The 23707-nt window shown below is 41.3% G+C and overlaps 1 long non-coding RNA gene across 2 annotated transcripts in view; it reads right to left on the bottom strand.

The window, feature by feature from the left end:
- Positions 1 to 15726: 15726 nt before the first annotated feature.
- The window catches only part of LOC113599766 (uncharacterized), a 63650-nt gene continuing 55669 nt past the window's right edge, over positions 15727 to 23707 (bottom strand). For both annotated transcript variants that reach the window (XR_003420660.2, XR_008297789.1), the window contains exon 5: positions 15727 to 16951. This is a non-coding gene — a long non-coding RNA (uncharacterized LOC113599766). The remainder of the gene's footprint in view (positions 16952 to 23707) is intronic.

A 23707-nucleotide genomic window follows, 5' to 3' on the forward strand; every position in this document is an offset into this window, starting at 1 on the left:
CCGCATGCAGTTTTTCTACACACCATGCTCTCACCCCAGGAACTTTGCACATGTTGTTCCCTCTTTTGGGAGGTTTTACTCTCTCTCCACTCTTGGCCTTCCATCCTTCCATCTGGCTTACTCCTACTTGTCTTGGAGATTTTCATTGAGATATCATCTACTCTGAGAATCTTCCTTGACAGCTCCTCTCTTTCTAGACTAGATTAGTGATTTGCCACCCTGTGCTTTCATGTAACTAATGACTCAACATAGTGGCTTGTTTGTTATTACCTCTTAATAAATTCAAAAAATTTATTACATCTAATGTGATGCCTGGCACATAGCAGGAATTCAAGAAATATTCTGTGAGCGAATTAGGGACCTTTGAAATGAGTAGTCTTCTTTGATGAAGCTGATGGAGCAATAACTTCTATTGTAAATGATAATACAGTAAAAAGAAAGTATATCAAAAACTGAGACCTGAATCAGGTAAGTGAAAGCACGTTAGAAAATACAAAGCACTAGTTATATAAGATATTATCATTATCATCATAATTCTCAAATGCCTAGATTGCCGTTTTGACTCTGCCACATTCCTGCTCAAGAGCCCCCAGCACCTTCACTCTCTTACCACCTCTCCACACCCACCCCCCTTCACCTTCCACAGTGTTTCTCAAAGTGTGGCTGTGTAAAGTGGTAATCAATCTCATGGACATTTGCTCCAGGGGAACTTTTTCCGCCAGTCTTAGACCATGTGCTCTGGATGCTGCTAACTCTGCCTTGGGACCACAGACATAGAGCCTGTGACTCTAACAAGGCCAATGAGCACCTTGCATTCTCATAACCAGTGGACATGGTGCATGAGGCTCCCTAAACTGTGATTAAGCCAGTCTAGTAAGGGTGACCTCAGAATCTCTGCAGGGAATACTGAAGCACAAATGGCCATGCTCATCTGCTGTGTCAACCAGGCAGCAAACAACTATAGGAGTTGCCAGCAGCCATCTTGCAATTGTTAGCGAAGCATCCTAGGATGAAGTCAATGCGTCTATCAGCAAACAGAGACATGAAAGTGTCTGGTCCTTGGGGTATTCTCAAGCTGCTGATGCATGCCTCAGTTGACACTACAACTATCCATCATAACCAACAATCAGAAAGATGTAGTTCTGAATCTTGACACGGAATGTGACACCTCTGGGTTTCTCCTCCTCGAAAATGGATTTTATTTTAATATTTATGTATTTTGAGAGTGAGAGAACAGGGGAGGGAGAGAGATTCAGAATCCCAAGCAGGCTCCATGCTGTCAGTACAGAGCTTGACACAGGGCTCTATCTCATGGTTTGTGAGATCATGACCTGAGCCGAAATCAGCAATCTGAGGCTCAACTGACTGAACCACCCAGGAGGCCCTGGAAAGTGGATTTTAAAACGTTTTTTTTTTTCTTCCTTATAATAATGCTTTGAAAATAATTAAAAGTTAAGTCCATATTCAGTTAGTGTTAACAAAACAATGAATCAAATTTATAAAAACAGTATTGAGATCTTTATAAGTGAAGGGTTTTATTAACTCAAAATACTATCGTAAGTAGAATTACCATCATTGATTTACTAGTCACCTGACTTCTAGTTCAGCTGCAGGTCTCCAATGTTATTAAAATATTAAGTTAATGCACAGGAAATACATTTTCTACAAAATCAGTATCTAAGGAGAGAAAATAAAGTCCATGTGATCAAGGAAGAGCAACATTAAGAAGGATGTTACTGCTAAAATTCCAGGCCAACTCTTCTACGAAATCTTTCAAAAATGTTGTTGGATCTACAGTTTTGGTCAGATCCAGGTTAACACAAACTTGTCAGAATTGCTTTCTTCAGAAGTAAGCAGTTAGATCAGGAAATAAACCACAAAAATTCCTTAATTGCTAGTCATCTAAGTAAGGTCTTATACTTTGGCTGAAACAGTAAACCGAAGGAAAGAAATACCTAGCAATCTTTTGGGGGTATTTTTTTTCCACTCAAGCTAAGAAAAACACCCTAACTAGCAAAGGGGTCAAAAAGAATAGAGAGGCGATAGCTCTTCAAACCTTCCTTTCTAGGTAGAATTAGCCATTTAAGCTTTGTCCACATTAGCATTAAGCTAGCAAGTCTAGAAAGTGACTTAACTCCTATCACTTTGCCAGTGTGTTTATTTAATATTAATCCCATGTGTTTTAGGAATTGGTCTGAACCGAGTTATATTGGAATTGCCTCCAAAGAGGCTTAATCATGCCTCAGGAGCATCTTAAACTATTTATTATAATAATTTATTATTTCTTTAAAATTTATAATGAATTCATTTATAATGGGTTCCCATTTACAGAAAGTCAATGTATCATTAGCTGGTTGACTGTGGGCCACTTCTTGTGTGTGCTCTTGGTATGGACAACTAATACCCAGTCCTAGACAAGGTAACTCTTCTAGAGAATTTCAGATAAGTAATTTGTATTTAATGAGTTCATGGTTCAGACACAATCATCAACAGGATCAATCAGTTAACAAATAGAGACTAAAAATGACAATAATAAAAATACCATTTATTACTTCCTACAGGAAGACTACAGAGGGACTTTTCATAGTGTTAAGGTTTGAATTAAAATATCCTTACACAGTAGGAATAATACAGCTATACAACTATCCCTTCTGGGAGAGCCAACACACAGACTTCAGCTCGCTATTATTGGCTTTTATGTTTGGTAGGACTTGTTTCTTTGCTTTCCTTTTTTAATGTGTATAATAATGTGCATTTAGATGCATGAAAAAATTAGCATAGTAATTAAATATTAGTATAGAATTTGAAATTAGCATAGAATTTCAAGCATAACTCTTGAGGAATTATTGATAAACCTGGAACTTTCTAAAGATAAAATCTTCTAGGAGGAAACCTACTCGTTGAATACATGATGGGAATGAGGCGGGAGGCACAGAGGAGAACGTGACACCCCTTTGCTAGCCACAGAGGCTTCCCAGCTGCAAAGGTGTTTGAGTGGCTCAGGAAGGTCATAGGAATCCTCTGATCTATACAGCTGCTCCTCTGAGATGGAGCATGCCAACTGACCATGGGTATTCTATGACAGCAGTTGGTGACTGAGTATCGGATATGATTTCTCTCTACGATGCATTAATCCTCAGGTGTGTACATAATCATCCCGCTTATCGTACAGTCCTAGTTTTTGTCGCATTAGAGACACTCTAGGTACACTATCTGATTTCTCCACAGATGCTTTGCTGCCAGGGGATAACAGTGCCAGGAGCTACATAACGTCCAAGCTTTAAGGCATCATTTTCTCCAGCCGAGTGTTGACTGTTCCAACAGAGGGAGGAGTGGACTAGGAAACTTTTGAATGCTTAAGATGACCGTGTCTTTCAGCCACTCTCCTTTATGCCCAGACTTCTCCAGGATAGAGCATTTACCCTTCTGTACCACCATGCTACTCTTGCTTGGCAAATAATCAATAGACAAGCATCAACCAACTCCAGGGGAAGCCTCTTCTGCTGCAAAGAAAAAATCTCTTCCTTTAAGTTTCCTCACCTCTATTTCAATGCCAGGCAAGAGTTTCACTGCATACACTTGGGTATCATTCCTAACAAAGACAACTTCCCATATGAATAAGCATATCTCTAAGTTGCAATAAGATGCAGTTTTTCAAAGCCCTTCTTATCAGGGCACTTGGTGTTGGAGCTCTGGCATCATTAATAAAACAAAATATGTCTTGTGAATGAAAACCATTGCATACGTAAATATGCAATCTGCTACAAGAGAAGCTTTTTATGAGTTTATTTTCTACAAAACTTTTCAGTTCAGTTAAAACCCCCAACCCTCCCCCCCCCCCACACACACACACATACACTGCCACATAAATTTAAGCTATGGGAGGTTTGTAGCACGCTGGAAGTATGAGGAATCTCAGTGATCCTGCAGTCCATGGGCACAGCAACCCAGGTGTCCTTTGCTGCCCCCAGTCTGCAAGAGAGAACCCTGAGGCCTTGGCAGGGCCCTGAACCCACCAGCTGGAGCTGCTCTGCATTTATATCACGTATGCCTTGCTCTTCTGGAGTGGATTTATCGGTTTCAAAAGGGCTTTTGCTGCTGCCTAAGAAAGACTTAAAGTAAAAAATTTATTACCGCTAATGATCAGGATGACACTCTAATTTTCTGTAGGCAACTGAGGCCCTGGAAGGTGAGGTGACTTGCCCCAGAGTCTCCCCATTAATAAATGACAGAGACTTCCTGACTTCACCTGTTACACTCCACCTGATACTGTGACCAATCCTTCTGTTCACAACTCACCTTTCTACATATCTCAAGTTTTTATCTAAAAACATTTCTTTCTGGTTCTGTTGAGCTATAACTAGCATACAGCACTTTGTGCAGCACAATGACTTGACTTATGTGTACTATGAAATGATTACCAAAATAAGTTTGGTTAACATCCATCATCTCATAATGTGTATCTCAGTCTTAAGCTGTCTTTGGCTTCCTGGACCTCATGGGTTTATGACCCTATATTTTTATATGAAGCTTAAAGGCACTAAAGGATCCCAAGGGCAACCTCCCCCTCATGTTTGCAGTCTTAAAATTATCAAAGGCAAATGCTTCCAGATGGAGCAGTTACTTCTAACATCCCTTGGCTGAGGAATGCGCACATAGTCAATCAAAGTCACTGGCAAGAAGGAAAGTGTGCCTCCGATGTGCCCTGGCTTTTTGACAACAGGTGTATCACAGCGATAGTATTTACAACCAAACCTTTGGACAAATGACTGCTGGAGGTCCCATATCTCAGAACTGGTTTTGAAAGGACAAACCCCTTATGAGCCAGTCCTTGACAAACTGGACCCTTTGGACAGTTGTCTCTATCACACCAATCCAAATGAACTTGTTGCTGGTCCCAGAGCCCACACACCAGGCATTGTTAAGGCCATTCCTTGTGATCCTGTCTGGATCTTCAAGGCTCGGGTTCCTGGCATCCCAACCCTCCTGTAAGTTTCCTTGTGCTCCCAGACTGGGAGTGGTATCTTCCTATTCTCACTCCATATGTACCACTCAGGTTTTTGACCACATTCTAATGATACTAGTAAAAAATAGCAATAACAACAATTAACGTGTATTTAGCACTTACTATGTGTCAGAGACAATAACTCTTCCAAGTAGGTATTATCCCTATTTTGTACATGACGAAATGAAGCCCAGTGAGAACAAGAAATTTGCACAAGGGCAAGCAGACAATAAATGACAGAATGGGTATTTGAACTCAGAATTCTGTAGCCTGAGCTTGTACCATTAGGCTGTGCATCATTGTCTCTCCCTTGGGTTACAAACTACCCAAAGATGTAATCAGTTTCTTAATTATCTCCGGTCACCATGATTTCTCACGCAGCCATGAACAGAATGGGGCCCCAATAAGGAAGTGTCGTCGTAAGAGTCAGGGAGACCATGCTCTAAAAACACAAAATCCTTCAACACTGGAAACCATTGGCTACACACACAGACACCTCCAGTCACACTCAGCATTTGGCTCTTTCTGCAGTGTCTGCAACAGCTTGGCAGTTCTAATATCTGAAGGATTAGTGCTGATCTACACTGATTGCTCACACCTGCAATTCAAACTAACCCCTGTTCCGCTTTGTGCAATCAGCCATGCCCAGGTAAGACCATCAGCTTCCCAAATGACAGGCAAACAGAGACCCACCTGACAGGTCTGACCAGACACCTGTGAGATCTGCAAAGTAGGAAGGAAGGGGGAAGGGAAGGTGGAATTACAAAATTAAAGCACCGAATGTAAACGGTAAAAGAATGAGTGCTCCGTTTACTTCGCAGAAAGATTAGAAACTCTGTAGACTGAAAACATCAAAGGTCCCCAGCTCATGAATGCAGGGCAGTAACTGGCAATGGAATTTTTACAGGCACTAAGATCCGATATTTATGGTTTTATGTATAGGAAGCCTTAGAGAAGTCAGATAGACCTTAGATTATCAAAAGTGCCAAACATAATGGTGCTTTGATTTCCAATGCTGCCTCCTAACCAGGGAACTCTGCGTGCATTTGCTAACACTGTCCTGAAAATCCTCATAAGGTCCCCTTCTGGAGGTCAGGGGTGTCGATGGGAAAATGCAGTCCGTGCAGGACTAGGACAACTCACTCAGAACATTGTAACAGAGCAAGAAAGATGCATTGTTCTTCTTGATGAAAAGGGTCCAATTTTGTCAACTACATTTTCCATTCTGAATTTCTCCTCTTTGTTTTCAAGATGTAATAACCAAAAGAAAAATGTGTGCTATAGATATACATAAACATATGTATGTATGAATGTATGTACACGTACGTTTGTTTTAATGGTCACAGTCACAGAAATAAAAGCCACATCCCCATTCATCACGTTCTTATCTTTGGTAATCCATATTGCCTTCTCAAGGGAATGGTAGTTCAATCCTGAGGGACTGGACTAGTTCCAATTACAACAGCAAATAATTGGATTTTGGTTTATTTCCTTCTTTTTATACATGTCAGATTTTTGCAATATAAGTTTCTCTAAATTTGTTTGCACTGTATGACTAACCTTTTTAAAGATGTAAATGAAGAAATATCAGAAAAGCAAAGCGGCAGGCCTGGTTTGATTTTAAAGGCATTCTATTCCAGGGGCACCTGGGTGTCTCAGTAGGTTGAGCATTCGACTTCAGCTCAGGTCACGATCTCATGGCTCATGGGTTTGAGCCCCACACCAGGTCTCAGCTGTTGGTGTGGCGCCTGCCTCAGGTCCTCTGTCCCCCGTCTCTCTACCCCTCACCTGCTCTCTCACTCTCTCTCTCTCTCTCAGAAATAAACATTTTTAAAAACCCAGTTTTTTAAAAAGGATTTTTTTTCCAAATAGAGCCAAATATAGAAAATATACATCACAATATCCCCCATGTAAGTCACCATTTCTCCTGCTGCTGCTGATAATTAACAAAGCATTGAACCAGGGAAATCTTTCTTAATTCAAAGTTTAGTTTGGTGTTTGTTGAGGTCTATAAGCTTAGAAACATCAAGGTTATGATTTCTTCTTAGGAAGAGTTAGTGACAACTTGGGGCACCAGTCCTGGAAGTGACTTCCACTCCCCCAAAAATCATTCCACTGACTTTCATTAAAGGCAAAATGATGCAGGGGCATCTGGGGTGGCTCAGTCAGTTGAGCGTCCAACTGCAGCTCAGGTCATGATCTCATGGTTTGAGGCGTGGAGCCCCACATCAGGCTCATTGCAGAGCCCTCTTCCAATCCTCGGTCCCCCTCTCTCTGCCCCTCCCCTACTCACATTCTCTCAAAAATAAACATTCAAAAAAAAAAGATAAAATGATGCAACAAATAAACAGGATCTTCTCATGCTCTTCATCAGTTTTTATCTTCAGAGCAGTTACATGCCCTATCTGGTGATATTTGTTAAATGTTATCATTACTTTAGCCAGATAGTCAAAGTTGGCTCATGGGGATATATTTGAACTTGAGTGGTTTCAGGTTCCAGTAAGAATGCCAAAGCTTGGCTCCAGATAACACACTCCCTTCTGGCCAATCCCTGAGCCAATCCGGATGATGGTAGAAACTGCTTTGGGGTTGTGGGTTTGTCTCAACCCAAGAGAGTAAAATCCAGGGCTTTTTAACTGTGGCACATCACACCACACAAAACGGTAGGGTGGAGCCTCTGAAAGCTGAGTCTCCCATGTCTCTCTCTGACATACCTATTTCTATTAAGCAAAGGAAGAAAAGAGGCTCAGGGAGCCAAGCCACCAGCCTGGCACCTTATGATAGAAGAAGCCACTGAGAACACAGGCACTTCATCTTCCTGTACTCTGTTGATTGTTGTTATTATTATTATTATTAGTAGTACCACCACCCCTGGGTTAGTTCAAGAAAGAACAATTCAAAATTACCACCAGTCGCTACGTGTATGAAGTGAGCCAAACACCATAATAGATACCTTACATATGATCTCATTTCATTTCAAAAGTTGGTATAGAGGCGTGGTTAAGAGCATAGGCTCTGGTCCCAAGACTTCCTGGGTTTAAATTCTGCCTCAACTGCTTCTTAGGTGTTTAACCTTAAGCAAACTCTCCATGTCTCAGTTACCACTTCTGTGAGAGAAAACCAACTCTTGTGAGGTTTCTTTGAGAACTAAATGATATAAACTTGTGACATAGTTAGCATAGTGTTTGGCTGGCATATGGTAAGCACTAAATACAAGTTAGATATTATTTTAAGCCTTAGCACCATTTCACAAATGAAAAGATTGAGACTAAGCTTGGGTTACTCAGATGGTTTTCAAAGTCCGGCCTCTGGGAACTTGCTACAAGTGGAAATTCCTGACCCCACCCAACACTAAATCAGAAACTTTGGGACAAGTCCCTGTAATCTGTATGCATATAGCCCTCTCTAGAGGATTCTAATGCATGCTAAAATTTGAGAACAAATGGATAAATCAACTTGCCCAAAGCTATACAGCTTTTATCTAAGCAATAAAACCAAGGTTTAGTCTGATCTAAAGGCCTATATGCTTTCCACTAGGCGTGCTATAAATTCAGTCCCAGACAAGAATCGTGTGCTGTGCCCCCATGTCTTGACCACATATTAGTGTCCTCCTTTCTCCATACTCACAAACATGGCTTCTACTTTGTCAATGCAGCAGCCCCAGTCTTAGCTCTGCTACAAGAGCCTTCTGTTTCCTTTTCCCAAATTCAGAGCTTTCATAGAGTAGTAAAAACCTGGGAGTGGTGAGAGCCAGGATAAAACATTATACTGTGATCAGAAAAATTCAGTATCTTGATTGGTGACATTTTCACCCAGAAATTTTAAATCTGATTTACACAAAAAAATGAGGTAATTTGTATATAATTTTTCCTCCCCCCTCTCCCAAATTGAAAAGGGCACAGGATTGCAAATTTTACAAATTAGTCTAGTTCTCTCTCTCTCTCTCTCTCTCAACTTTGCTATGGCAAGTATGGAGGTTGAGACAAAGGTCCCACTGAAGTCAAGAATACCACCAGGCACTGTGGGCAGGTAGACTCAATCCACATCTGCCATCTCAATCCTGAAGGAATCAGATCAGACAGTATGATTTTAAGAAGGAAGAGAAGTATTAGGATATAAAGACAGCATTGGATACAACTTTGTGCTATTCTTTCTGAGATAACAATAACCTGGACAAAAATTCTTTTCCTTGAATCATCATTCTGTCTCTTCGCTTTCGTTGGAAATGATGAAACATTGCCACACTAACACACACTTCATCTTCTGGACATGATTGCTCTTTGCTGGTTTGACCTACTCTTTTCGTGCATAACAGTTGCGATTGTCTTCCCTTGCTAGGTCCTGATCCCAATGTTCAGAGGACTTTGGAGAATAGCTTAGCAATGAAGCTCACGAAAGAATAAGATCCCTTGAACAGGAACAACTAGAGTGTTGTGTAAAGTTTCATCGTGAAAATAAAGAGCACAACAAGCCCACTTTACCTTTTGGTTCGAAATTTCCATCACCATCTCCATTTCCTCATGAGTCATTGTCTTTCCAGTTTACCATTTTACCTTTGCCTAAACTCATAAATCCAATCTGCCTTGAAACCACCAAATGATGTCCCAAGTCTTTGAAAGATAACAATCCATGGTCCAGTGTGTGGTTCAGATACCAAGGCCCACGGCCAAGTCGCCTTCACACCGAGAAAGGCTAATTTCTTCACATTTTTTTTTCTGGCTGACTTCCTTCTGCTGCCTCAGTAGAAAAACGCACCCATTCAGAAAAAGCAAATTCTGTTGGATTAGGTCATGTTCTGGGGCCCAAGTTTAATCCTCTGACAGGAATATTTTAACTGATAAAAAGAACCATCCATTAGGTGAAAGTCCCTTACAAAGAAACCACCCCAATACACAGCGTGTCCTAGACCAGCTACCATCAGGTTAGGCATTCCTTCTGGACTTGGAATCAACAGGAATGGACCTGACGTCAAGATCAAATCCCACGGCAGGGCACAGTGAGTACCACCAGCCTACTCTCTGGATATAGCTGATAGGGAGTGCTAGCATCATTTCTGATTCAACCATTAGTGATGCTGAAACTGCTGCAAACGCACGTTGGTTTGGCATATGGTACTAAATGTTTTTTTGTTTTATACAGTGGGCAGAAGCCGGGTGAGATGAACAGGAGTGTATACACCCTATGGAATGAAATCCAGAAGAGCAAAGTACTTGCCTTCAATGGAGGAGACACGCTTATCATCCTGAAGCTTGATGTTGAACCCCAAACTGAAAAGATGGCATGCTCTGCTAGAAACCGAGCAAGCCACAGGCCCCCGAGACCTGCTCGGTTACATACCCACATATCAAATCCGAGAGGAAAATCTAGGTGATTCTTTCCTCTGGGGTGAGGGGGAGGAGGTGGGGGGCCCTAAGGTATATGGCCAGATACCAGAAGTTACTGAAAATATCTCCCCTGCTAACCCAGGTGAGAGGTGAAGCCAGAGAGTTTTTGTTTTATGGTGTGTGTGTTACCGGACAATATCTAAAAAGCGAAATACCTATAGTTGCTTAACTAAGGTCCCTGTTGTAACATTCCAAGTAACAACGAAAGTTACTTTGCATTTTAAAATAACTAAGTACAAATAAAATTCAAGCTTAAAAACAACTATTGCCACATAAGAAATGTCATAATTAACTGCCACTTGGTCACCAAAACTTCCTACTGATTTCTTCCCAAAGTCATAACTTTAGAGAGGTAACTAATCCCCTCAAAAAACGACTGTAGACATGTCTTACTCCCAGAGTCCACATATCTTCCCAATTAATGTAGGCGAAGGGTCTTATCCACTTTATCCTCCTCCTCCACTTGCTGCACACAGCCTTCTTTTGTTACTAAAGGATTCCTGAATAGAATCGTCTATTCTGTGACCTTACAAAATTCAGATGTGCTGTTATGTTCTAGTCTCACAGTGACTGTCCCCAGATTTGGGGTGCCCTATTTCCTGTTTAGTTTCTGACACTGTCTACCTTCCTTACAGAGCTGATTAATCTCGGGTGCCTGGAATGAAGGCCATGAGGTCATGTAATATTAAGGCACCAAGAAAACTTCAATAAGTGGTTTAATGTATTTGCAGTGGCCAAAATTAGAACGGCTTCCTTTTCCTTTGATTTGACAGACTATTTTTGTGCTACAATTTACAGTTCTTCCCCCTCTAACAACTTGAGTTAATTTCTACTCTGCAAAAAGTCAGAAGCAAAGAAGCTAAAGCAAAGCTATGGATTGAGATAGATCTGGGTAGGTAAAAGTGCAACAGCAAAGAAAGGCAGAGTCGCTTTCTGGCTGTTTCTAGTGACTGAGGCACCCCTGGGTTATGAGCATCCTAGCAATGGCAACTAGAGAACTGAAGAGATGTGGAGACGTGTTCCGCAGTGGTGACAGTGGGGAGAGGCCCAAGAGTGGACTTCCAAGATGTAGGATAAAAGAAGAACCAGAGGCTGTGATGACCAATAAGCTTCTCCTCCTGCCAGAGCTAGTTAATGTGCTATCTAACCTTTCCAGTACCCCGGAAATAAGGCCTTTTTTTTGGAATGTGCATTATACATGCATGTCTTTTTTTATATACAATAAAATGTTTTTAGATTATAGCATTCAAAATTATAAGCGTTGGGGCGCTTGGGTGGTTCTCTCGGTTAAGCATCTGACTTCTGTTCAGGTCACGATCTCGCCCTTCCTGTGTTCGAGCCCCATGTCAGGCTCTGTGCTGACAGCTCAGAGCCTGGAGCCTGCTTCAGATTTTGTGCCTCCCTCTCTCTCTGCCCCTCCCCCACTCATGGCTCTGTCTCTGTCTCTCTAAAACTTTCTTTCCTTTCATTGAGGAAGTGACAGTCAAAGGCAGGTGTATCATGTTGCTAATGAGGTTTGAGCTCCAGGACCCCTCATTTGCACAGGCCCCTTGGAAGGCTCTGGGAGCGGCCCTGGTAGTGTTCAGGTGGTCATGTGCTTTGGGCAATTTCAAAAAAAGATATCTAATCTTGATCAGTTAACACCCTGGTGTCTTTCCACTCTGACCTCCTTTCTGTCATGCTTCTCCTTGTTTCATTCAGCTGGCCTTAGAGTACGTGTATTTTTGAGATCCAGTTAAGGGGAAGTTAATCTGGGGAAATATTTTGTTTCATTTTAATAGGATGTATTTATATGGTTTGGTGGCCATCACAGTATAAAGAGGGGCTTCCCAGTTGATGCCTACCACTACTGTGCTGACTCACCCCGCATCACAAAGCGAAGTTATGAGGCAGATATTGTTACATGAATGTGTCTTGCAGCAGCTGGCCCCAGCATTACCTGTGCAACGGAGGAGTAACACAGTTTCAAATTTATGAAACTAGAACGTGGTCTGTGGGAAATTTTCCGATTGTCAAAGGTGTAAAATTGTGAGTGGAGGATGTGCTTCCCTTTGAGGTCTCCTCAAAATGAACATTCCCTCCCATCAGCAATATACTTGACAAGGTACGGTGGGAAATGTTTGGGTTCTGTGTTTGGCAGATGTGTTTGGGTTTGAATCTTCTCTTTTTGATATTTATAAACCTCAGTTTACTCTCCTGTAAGAAAGGAATAATAATATCTTTCCGAGTTACGATGGGAATAGCTACCGTTGAACATTTTGTCTGCCAGGCACTGGGCTTTACAACAACTCTGTGCGGTGGATACTGTTATTATTCCCATTTTACAGATGAAGTTATCCAAGGTCATACAGTAAGTGGGAGGTGGCCTCCATATCTACCAGACTCTTCCATGAGGATACAAGATAGCATATGGAATGTTTCTAGCATAAACCAGGCAGAGTCATCATCCAATAAATGGTAGGGATTGTTATGAAACCCACCACAGATCTCTCTCCCTTCTGACTGTCTATTGTAGCAACAAGCTCAACTTCACAGCTTGCAGAACAGAGCTTTGCAGAACAGAGCTTGTCTCTGTTCCTTTCTCCTACATGGTTCCTTTCTCCACTAGCAGATGGCTTTGTGTTCTTAATTATTACTCTTAGCCAATCTATCTTATTTTTGGAATTAGATGATAAATTATTTTAAAAATACAAAAACACTATTATACCACATTAATGAAACTATTATGATTGTTGATATATTCACTAACATTCTCTACATGTTCTAAAGTTTTGTTATAAATCATTTTTATGCATGCATCATTTAAAATATTACATGCTTTCTAGACCTGCAGTGATATTTTATAATTGACATTTCCTGAGTCACTACATAGCCTTTAGTCTATTAAAAGTCTTTCTTCAACCAGAATACACTATTTAAATTTTGTAATTTGTGAAAAGGACATTACATACCATGCAGAGTGTTTCTCTATTTCTGTTCAGGCAGTCATTCATTCAACCAATATTTACTATTTACCATGTGCCAGATATTGTCCTCAGTTTTTAAAACTTGTTTGTACATGCAATTGTTATATAATTGTATTCAAGGTTTAAATATAAGTATATATGTTTTATATATATGTTTTTTAAAACACCATTTTTTTTCATTATTTTAAAACATTTTTCAGGTCTTCATAATTATCACTTGTGGTGGCTGTATAATGTTCCATTAAAAATATCTGCCATACTATGCCACTTATTAAACTATTCTTGGACATTTAAATAATGCATTACCATTGGAAAGAATGCTATAGTGAATATCTTCATAAATAAAACTCTTCTCATCTGTTGGATTATTTGTTTACATTAAATTCCTTTAAGTCAGGGGACTGAACTTTTTTTGTTTGTTTTGGGCAGCTATTGTCTTCCAAAGGACTTGAAGAATTCACGTTTTCATCAAATGTAAAGATATTGCAAACACTTGCATATTGTTACTTTAAAAATGTTTATTAGCACATATAAAATAGTGCCTCCTTCTTCTTTAGCTTTGCATTTCTCTAATAATTTGTGAGGTTAAACATTTTTCTACTTCTTTCTAAAACAAGTTTATTAACTCTTAAATTGTCTACCACAGGGCTGTGTTAAGAGGACCAACACCAACAATAACATGGATCAACACAGTGAGTGATAAGTACTGAATTAGGTCCATGTGGTGAATCTTCATATGAAGATTGTGATGGGGACCATGATGGGGAGAGTGTGAGTTGGAAAGGCTGTCCAAACCTGGGTTCATATCCTTCTTCTCCACTTGCCTGTTGGGAAAACCTGGACTTCAAGTCCATTGTGTATAAGATTGCATGAACAGTATAAAACATCAAAGGTTGTGATGAGGCTTAGGTAACTCTGAGGCAGAGACTGTATCCTTAGCACACAGCACAGGGCCTAACATGCAGTAGGTGCCCGATAAATATGTAAGCTCGGTGAAGTCCTGATAACACAGAAGTCCCCAGTAAACGCTAAACCTTAAGATATTTTCCCTGATCTCCTGGAACTAATAACCTGGATATGACAATAAGATATAAGAATAAAATCATAAGTTCTTTATGCAGATATTTTCACAGGGAAGGCTTTCCATATAGAAAGAGTACATTCTAGGAGAGTGCAGAGGACTCTTGATAGAAGTGAGACAAGAATAATCAACATGACTTGGTTTATCAAAAAGTGGGAATGTCCAGAATAGCCATATCCATAGGGAATAGACTGTGAAGTAATTGTTGCCAGAGACGGGGGAAGGGGGAACGAAAAGCAACTGCTAATGGGTATGGGATTTCTTTGGGGAGTAAAGAAAATATTATACACTTAAATAGTGGTGATAGTGGTACAACTTAGTAAATATACATAAAATCACTAAATTGTGCATTTCAAAGGGGTGAATTTTATATGTGAATCACATCTAAAGAAAAAAATTAGAAGTATATTCTTTTCTGTGGCTTATAATTTAGAACCCATGCCAATTAAGCAAATTCTAAGGGAAGGTTAAATAAGGAATTTATTCAAAGGCTCTAATATATTACTTTTGCATGTGACTCAGCCCCAAATTCAGAAACTAGGAGAGTGGTTGAATAAATTTTGGTACCAATTGCCCCTATCATCAAGAAGAAACTGTAAACATGTCTTGTTATGCTTTCCTACCCCAAATTAGCTATTCGTTTCCTTGAATTAAAAAGTATAAAGATCACCATTTTCAATGAGCCTGGGTCTGTTTCATGCTTAACAGTGTCTTAGGAGTTGCTGAGAGCATATCATAGCAGAGGGCAACAGATCACAGCACCTTGATATTATTCACATAAAAGCTGATAATTCCTTGGGTAAAGAAGGTAGAGATGCCTTTACAAGGTCCCTTAACTACTCAATCAGAAAGCAAAAGAAGGCAGTTGAAGGTCGGACCACCACCAGCTTAACTATGTTTCTACTTTATAATTACTTTTTTTTCTGATGCTACCTTTTAAAATATCTTAGGTTACCTTTCTCTTGTCCTTCCAAATGTCTGAACAAATAATTTATTACTGCATAATTTAGTTATTTCAGTATGAAATGGTCAGAGAATGGGTATCTGTGATATTGCAATTTTATAATTAGACATACATATTTGGTTCTTGACACAGAGCTCCTAAAACCCATGGCATTTCATAAGTGAGGACAGTGACAAAGGTATCTTTTGTTATATTAATGAAGGGACTTTTGGACTGCCCTGTGAATTAGGGCTCGTTGCCTGTGGAATCAACCCTGTGATTCCAGGGTTACAACTTTTAGTCCCACCGCCCCCCCACCACCCCACCCCACCCCCACCTCCAGGAGAGGGGAGGGGCTGGAGATCGAGTTCAATCACCAAAGGCCAATGACTTAATCAATCATGCCTGTGTAATGAGGCCTCCATAAAAATCCAAAAGGACTAGGTTCGAAGAGCTTCCGGGTGTGTGAACCCATGGCAGTTTGGGGTGGGTGACTTGCTCTGGAAGGACACGGAAGCTTTAAGCCTTTTTTCCGAACCTCGTCCTGTAGGTCTTTCCATCTGGCTGCTCCTGAGTTGTACCTTTCTTGATAAAGTGGTAACCTAGTAAGTAAAATGTTTCTGACTTCTATGAGCAGCTCCAGCAAATTAATCAAAACCAAGGAGGGGGGGACACCTGGGTGGCTCAGTCGGTGAAGCGTCCCACTTCGGCTCAGGTCAGGATCTTCCGGTTCGTGAGATCAAGCCCCGCATCAGGCTCTGTGCTGACAGCTGAGAGCCCAGAGCCTGCTTCAGATTCTGTCTCCCTCTCTCTCTGCCTCTCCCTCACTTGTGCACTCGCTCTCTCTCGCTCTCTCGCTCTCTCTCAAAAATAAATATTAAAATAAAATAGAATGAAAAAATGAGGGTGTCATGGGAACCTCTGAGTCTGTCAGAAGCAAAAGTAGCAAGCCTAGACTTGCCAAAAGCTATTCGAAGTGGAGGGCAGTCTTGTGGGACTATCTCTGTAGAGACAGCATGAGAAACCTATTGAGTTGAATTGTAGGATGCCTAGTGGGTGTTGGAGCATTGCTTGGTGTGAGGGGAAAAATTCACACGTTGGAACTAGGTGCAGAACCCTTAGTGTCATATGCCCAAAACAACTACACATAGTCTAATCGTATATTAATTGGTATTAACCAATAGCATTTTTCTGCTGAAAATTCAAAAGAGATTTATTTTAGCTGTATCTGTTCCAAAATGTAATAAGTTTATGTGAACAATCACGTGAAGAACATAATTGCATGATATACACACAGTGCCGTGTATCAGACACGGTGGCAAACATCGGACTGCAATGTGTTAGGTGTCAACTTATCCTAAAGTTGTTCCGTACTAAGTGAAAAATGTGATTTGGCTCCTTGTTGTGTGGTTTCTTTCGCTGCACGTTCTCCAGCTGTTACTTGCTTGATGGCACTCAGGATACCTGGCTAGACACTCTCGAAGTTGTAAGTCAAACATGGAGGAATCAGTCTGGCTTGAGTTTCCTGCTTGAGCCAACAGGAAGTAAAAATTAGTCCTCTGCCGTTTTGTCCTATTTAAAAGTTAAAAAAAAAAAAAATCATATATGTGGGAAGCAACCAAAAGCTTCCTGCCAAAACAACTGATAAAACCTACACGATAAGTAATGACTTAAAATGTTAAATGGATTTTTTCCCCTTAACAAACTCAGAGTAGTTTAATCCTAAAGTGCATGTAGCAGAGAGGAATAAACACGTGCTCAGTTGAATCTGAGGGTTGATAGAAGGTCCAAACTGGTAGAGAAAAAATATCCATATTGCCCTGTTTCCACTTTATTGTAGTCCATAAGATTCCTCAAAAAATTAAAAATAAACTACCCTACGACCCAGCAATTGCACTACAAGGTATTTATCCAAGGGATACGGGTATGCTGTTTCGAAGGGGCAAATGCACCCCAATGTTTACAGCAGTGCTATCAACAATAGCCAAAGTATGGAAAGAGCCCAAATGTCCATTGATGGATGAATGGATAAAGAAGATGTGGTATATATATACACAATGGAGTATTACTCAGCAATCAAAAAGAAGGAAATCTTGCTATTTGCAACTACATGGATGGAACTAGAGGGTATTATGCTAAGCGAAATTAGTCAGAGAAAGACAAATATCATATGATTTCACTCATACGAGGACTTTAGGACACAGAACAGACAAACACAAGAGAAGGGAAGCAAAAATACTATAAAAACAGGGAGGAGACAAAAACATAAGAGACTCTTAAATATGGAGAATAAATAGAGGGTTGCTGGAGGGGTTGTGGGAGGGGGGGTTGGGCTAAATGGGCAACGGGCATTAAGGAATCTATTCCTGAAATCACTGTTGCACCACTTGCTAACTAATCTGGGTGTAAATTAAACAATAAATACATTTAAAAATATATGGTAGGCCATGGGAGATTATAGTGAATGTTCCTTTTAGTGGAAGTTTCTTTCAACTCTTGCTACTTAACAAAAGGAAGCTTACCTCTAAGAAGCCAAGATTTGGGAAAGGTTTGTCTGCTCACATCAAGACCCCCTCCCTTGTTTTATTCTTATTTTTTCTGTCTTTGAACACTCAGAAGCTCTACTCCCTGTCCAACACACTAAGAATGAAATGGTATTAAGTAAGATCAGAAAGCTCTGGAAGCCAGGTCACTGATACCAGGCATTGGTTCCAGAAATGAATGGATGTGGTTCTCAGAGGGAAGTTACCCCAAGTTTGAGCTATTCTAGAACAGTCATTTCTAGACTGGCATTTCTCCTAGCAAAACCTAACCTTTGAATGGAGAGAGATTGTTCCCATCTGTCCCCACCTGTTCTTTCACTTCCCATCTCTTCTTCCACCTCCTGAAAGCCGTGGCTGGGAAAAAACCCTCAAAAAAAGGGGAAGTCTTCAGAGTAAGGAAACCCTTCCAGTTTGCTTTTTTTCCTGATTGGCTGAGTTGGTTTGGGAAGAGAAAAAGAAAACAACAAAACTGTCCTATTCAATTAAAGAGCTAAGGATTTAAACACTGGCTCAGTTCATTTGTCCCTGAATAAATTACTAAACCCCTCAGGCCTCGGGTTCCTGATCTGTTAAATGGGCATAAAGTATACGTCCTTGCTGGTTTACCCTGAGGAAAGTATCTGACACATAAATGCTTAATAAATGGTGTTGGCCTTCCTGTGTGTTCTGGGAGGTGGTTTAGGTTGTGGCTGGGAGGAAAGGGAGCTTTGCCTCTAGCCTCTGCCCAATCACGGTGTCAGATGAATGTCCTGGGTGATCCCAAAGGCAGTTTCAGTTCATTAGGCACACTTTGTGAAAGGGGTTCACAAGAGCTCAATTAAAAATGTCAGATGATACCAGCTTGTTCAGGGATCTCTCCATAACACTTTGAGGGGTTCCTTTAAATCAGGACATTATAAAAATACTAGAGGATTTTTACGGTGGACAAATTCACACTGTAGAACAAAGTATACCCAATTTTGAAATAAACTTAGATATAACTATGTATATAATTATATCTGCAATTCATGTTTTTATTATAATTCAGCCTTTACTGATACAAAGATGGCAAAAATGAAATGAAATGAAAAACTGTTTAATCGGAGGTGAAAGTAGAACAAAAATGTAAATCAAGGTGGAGCAGCATCCTCAGCCACATGTTCACACTTCCGATTTTAGAGAATTGTAACGTTGCCAGTTTGAGCGAGGCCCCCTTAACAATCCCACCGTCCGGCCAATCACCTGAAGCATGTCATCACTTTAGATGCACGTGAAGATTACAGTCACTTGTTTCCTGATTACCCAGGTCACTTTTTAAAAGCATTTTATTTACTTTTTTGTATACATACCCACATATAAAGATAAATTGATATAAATGGCACCATACACATGCGTCTTCAGTCCCTTTCTTCTCTTACATTATGGCCTGTGCCAGCCCTTGTCTCCCGCCCACTTTGCTCAACAAAATAACTTAGGTTAGCAACTCCATCTATCCTTCTATAAATGAGACCACCTTACACAAAATCCAAAGATGCCCTGGTCTCTACAGCTTCAGCCTAATCTTTCTCCACCTTCTACATCAAGAACTAAGTTGTATGATGTTCGACATGCTACTAGAAAGATAAACCAATATACCGTAGAACTATTTTCAAAAGCGAAGTTGAGATAAATGGACTTATCAGTCTTTGGTTAAGCTTGGTGCTTTGCATGTAGCACGTTGTCAGTAAAATCTTGATTCTGGAACTATTTCTAGTTTTTACTTGTTTCCCCCACCCCCCGCCCCCCTTCTTGGTACCACTCCGTCTACAGGGATGAATTTTCAGAGGTTTCTGGGTAAAAATTTTAGCCAAGACATATGTATGTTCTGGGGGGGGGGGGGGGTGGGCACATACACCCTGAAGGTCAAAGGAAAGAGTGGAGGCAGGGTGCAATCGGCCACCGTGAATGGATGTTTGAGTTACCAAGAAAAATGGGCCAGAGGTTCCATCCAACACCTGCAAACCAATTGCCACGTATTAATGTCTCAGTTGACATCAAAGATCTTATTTAGTGCCTTATTTGGCTTAGTGTCATAAGAAAAGTCCCAGCGAAGTAATGAGCCCCTCAAGTCTCCCGCTTCATATCTTTTTAAAAAAATCATTTCTTGTTTTTTTTTTTAACATTTATTCATTTTTAAAAGAAATAAAGATGGAGTGTGCAGACAGAGAGGGGTCACAGAATCCGAAGCAGGCTCTGTCAGCACAGAGTCCGATGCAGGGCTCAAACCCACGAACCGTGAAATCATGACCTGAGCCAAAGTTGGTCCCTTAACTGACTAAGCCACCCAGGTGCCCCTCCCACTTCACACCTTAAAGCTTCTTCTTAGGGTCTCCTTTTCTCTCTGAGGTTGCCAGGGCCCAGAAGGTCTCTCCTCATTCCCCATTAAAACTGCTTCAAAGAAAAAACCAGAGGGACACATTCACACTAATATCATATCATAAATGAATAATAAGAGAACTTCAACATACATACCAGTATTGTTTGCAATTTTATAAAAACCAAAGCATTATTTTTAAAAAGAAAAATCCAATAGGGTAGTTTTAAGGATAATAGAAACACAGGAAGAAGTCCTGCAGAGCCTTTCTGGCACTCCTGAGTGCATACATAAGCCTCCATGGAAGGTGGCCCTGAGAAACCATTATGAAGAGCACAGGGTTAGAGTCAAGAAAAGCTGCGGGCGTGGTTCCAGCTCAGCCATGCACCAGACATTGGAACTTAACAAGTCACTTCACTGTCTAGGCCCTAGTTTCCTCATTTGTAAAGTGAAGGTCTTGAACTAGATCACTTCGAAGTCACTTCCAGCTCCAACATGCTGGGATTCTAGGATTATAATGGCCCTTTTGAGTGGACCACATTATCTGGATTTAAAAGAGATAGCATGCTTGCCATGATACCATAAAGGACTTCTTGGCAAATCCAGAATGGAAAGCTTCTTTTCTGCACGGAACCCACCCCTCCACCCCCTCCCACCCTTAAGGTGGAGAGCATGACTCAAGGAAAATTTGAACTCCAGTTCAACACAAGTGTTGATCAATGACGTTCTATCTCATAAGACTGTTCCACTTGTTCTCAGTTTTCTGTCTATAAAAACAAAGTTTACACTAATGACAGGGTGATCTTTTTTTTTTTTATAATTTTTTTTTTAACGTTTATTTATTTTTGAGACAGAGAGAGACAGAGCATGAACGGGGGAGGGGCAGAGAGAGAGGGAGACACAGAATCGGAAGCAGGCTCCAGACTCTGAGCCATCAGCCCAGAGCCCGACGCGGGGCTCGAACTCACGGACCGCGAGATCGTGACCTGAGCTGAAGTCTGACGCTTAACCGACTGAGCCACCCAGGCGCCCCGACAGGGTGATCTTTTTAAATATGAAAAGCTGACCATGCCACCCCCTGCTCAATCATCTGGTAGTTTCTCATCACCTACTGTAGCAAACACTGTCAGTTGCCAACTCAGCAGCCATTTGTCCTGTTCCCCCTACTTTTTCTCAGAGGCCCAAATTTGTTCCAGTATTCTCTACCTGGCCATGTACTTCAGAAGAAGTGGGTCTGTCCCCTCCAGGGGGTGAGTCCAGGTTTGTCTGAGCCAGTCATGGTGGTTGCATTCCCCTTGCCAGTGAATGGTTTAGGGTTGGGCATGTAATGCAGTTTTGGCCACTGAGGCATGGGGATTAGTCTGCCAGGGGAGCATCTTAAGAAAGATTTTCCTCCCTGATTAGAAAGACACAGATCAAGTCAGAAAGCAAACAAACAAACCTCTCTTCCTCTTTGGTCATCTTGCGATCCAAAGAAGAAGCAGTCTGAGGATAAAGGATCATACCAAGAATGGCAGAGCAAAAAAGTGGAAAGAGCCTAGGTCCTTAATGACAGAGTTGAGCCACTGAATTCAGCCATCTTAGAACCTCCTGCCTTTGAGCACATTATATATGCTAATCAATTTTCTTCAGTGTTTAAGTCAGTAGTGTTGGAGGTTTCCATTCGTGCAGATGAACACATGCTAATACATCTACAGTGCAAAACTAGCATATAGTTTTTGGTACACATAGCCCTTCATGATCTAATTGCCTCATCTCAGTCACCATCCATGAGGCTCTAGTCACCCTAGCCTATGCCTAGCATGCCCACCTCCAAATTGTGCACCCTCATAAACACCACTACTCATCTTTCAAGTTCCAACAAAAGTATCTCCTCCTTTTTAAAATTTTGCTTAACTTCCTCGGGCAGGCTCTGCTGTACCGATTTCCAACAGTGTTTCATACATGCCTCCATTACATTGTTACCATTTGCATGCCAGTCGACCACACTAGACTGTGAACTTCTTGAGGGCAGGGGCCTCCAGGGCCTGTTTCTCTTATATTACCAGTCCCTGAGCATATTTCTGACTCATGGGCATGCTGAATGAATGTAACACCTGACTTTACCTATCATTTTAGGAATAGAGCTCACCCTTAATTTGGAAAGTTTAATTCCTGTCTGTCTCAGTGTGGGCCTTGCCCCGACTCAAATGCACAGAGGTCTGAGTAATTGAAATGTCTGAGACAACATAACCACCAGTTCCTGAGACCTGCACAGACTATGAGTGGTGGCTCTGGAGTTAGTTATGTTTGACAGTCTGACAATCAATCATGTTCTCTTCATTAAAAGAAATGAACAATGGAGGGAAATGTGCCCACTCCATTTGGGGAGTAGACGAATCCTATCCTATAACTCAGCTTCGACGTGAAGAAGTGCTAAGGCATAGCGAGCTACCTCGGTGATCCATCCAGCGTGAGGACATCAGGGCAGGCTAATATTTTAGAGTGACCAAAATTCGTATGAAGGAAATGTGGAACAGGGAGACTTCAGACCACAAATCCAAAACCTAAATCGGTTCCGCTTAAGCTTTCCTCTATGTTGAGAAACTGCCTCACGGAGATCGGACACCATCTTCCACACCAGCCTGCGCTCTGCTGTTCTCTGTCCCCTCCACACACACCACACATATACGAACATTGGGCGCTACCTACCATTCAACGTCTTTCTGTAAATAGCAGCAGCTCCACTGAGTAACCATTTAAAAGTTCACATCTGCCCAGGGGTAAAACAAATGACACACCCTGCAATGCACAAGATAAGCCAGAGAACTGGAACACACCATTTCAGCAATTCCCTATTCAGGCCCAAAGCATTCTTTTGGGAATGCAGATCGCCTTTAGCGGGACAGGGGGAGAACAATTACACTAGGGGTGCGATGACTCATTTAAACAGCATAATTCAAATATCTTATTCATGTTGCAATATAATCGAACTCCTGAGGGGTTGCTACACTCCTTGAAGGAAAGAAAAAAAAAAGTGATAAAGGAGAAAATGCAGAGCAATGACATGGCGGGGTAGGCAGGTACCAGAGGCTGAAGGAGTCAGGGTGAGCGGGATGCTGGCCGCCCACTAGCCTTCACGGAGCAAATAGGGAAATTCCCCTCTACTGTTCCCGGAGTTGTGGGGCCCCACTGACCACTTACACTGTCTATGGGAAAAACATGAATGCTAGTCCAGAGTCATTCGATCATCAAAACGTGCTGAGTACCTACTATGCGCTAGCATCGGGGGTGCAAAGAGAAGACAAAATTCCTCCCCCGGAAATAGCTCTCCCAATAGTAGGGAAGATAGACAAAACAGCGTGACCAGCGCTAAAACAGAGAGGGAGAAAAGACACTTGCCGGGAGACAGTGAATTCTAGCTGACAGTGCTGACGCAGGCCTTACAGGACGCATGCTTAAAATGCCTTGAAA

The sequence above is a fragment of the Acinonyx jubatus genome, chromosome C2 (assembly GCF_027475565.1).
Source record: "Acinonyx jubatus isolate Ajub_Pintada_27869175 chromosome C2, VMU_Ajub_asm_v1.0, whole genome shotgun sequence".
Taxonomy (NCBI): Eukaryota; Metazoa; Chordata; class Mammalia; order Carnivora; family Felidae; genus Acinonyx; species Acinonyx jubatus.